The sequence below is a fragment of the Perkinsus marinus genome (genome assembly GCF_000006405.1).
Source record: "Perkinsus marinus ATCC 50983 genomic scaffold scf_1104296967768, whole genome shotgun sequence".
In the NCBI taxonomy this organism is placed as follows: domain Eukaryota; phylum Perkinsozoa; order Perkinsida; family Perkinsidae; genus Perkinsus; species Perkinsus marinus.
The window spans coordinates 1-931 of NW_003203433.1; the positions used below are offsets into that span (position 1 = coordinate 1).

General features: G+C 52.7%; 1 non-coding gene across 1 annotated transcript; it reads right to left on the reverse strand.

The window, feature by feature from the left end:
• Positions 1–506: 506 nt before the first annotated feature.
• Positions 507–578, reverse strand: Pmar_PMAR026657. The gene has a single exon. It is a non-coding gene; the product is annotated as a tRNA-Gln (tRNA).
• Positions 579–931: the final 353 nt, after the last annotated feature.

Consider the following 931-nt stretch of genomic DNA (forward strand, 5'->3'; position numbering starts at 1 on the left):
TTAGAGAACTATTTCCGTACTAACATTGTTCAAAAGCCGAGTCCCACAGTAGTTCCTGCAGACTCCGCGGGGTGTCAAAAGCGATCTGTGTGTTTTGCATCTCGTTGTTGCTGTGTTAGCTACCGACCTCTCAGCCGCTCTCCACCCTCACTGGTCCCATCGTGCGGTATTGCCTGCTCTGTTCCCAGCCTTGGCCAGTACCCGCGCCTTCAGATGATCGGATGTGATGACTTCCGCCTTCCCACCCGACCTTAGTGGCACCTTGGGATGGACAGCTGATCACCGGTCAGGCCGCGACACGACACCCAGTTCACACAAATCTCACCCCCGCATGGGTTACAGGCGATCGCAACTCACCCAGCTTATACAAAATCAATCAACATACTGACATTAGGTATATTTCTCGGGCGTTTGACCGGCGAGTGGTAACAGTTGTGTGGTGCTTAAAGAAGTGTCCCTTAGAGACTGAACGCAGTGTGTCGACAGTCTCATAGACAGGCAGGAATAGGTTCTATCGAGATTCGAACTCGAGTCGCTGGATTCAAAGTCCAGAGTGCTAACCACTACACTATAGAACCACGAAATGCAATTAGAGAAACTATTTCCGTACTAACATTGTTCAAAAGCCGAGTCCCACAGTAGTCCCTGCAGACTCCGCGGGGTGTCAAAAGCGATCTGTGTGTTTTGCATCTCGTTGTTGTTGTGTTGGCTACCGACCTCTCAGCCGCTCTCCACCCTCACTGGTCCCATCGTGCGGTATTGCCTGCTCTGTTCCCAGCCTTGGCCAGTACCCGCGCCTTCAGATGATCGGATGTGATAACTTCCGCCTTCCCACCCGACCTTAGTGGCACCTTGGGATGGACAGCTGATCACCGGTCAGCCGCGACACGACACCCAATTCACACAAATCTCACCCCCGCATGGGTTACAG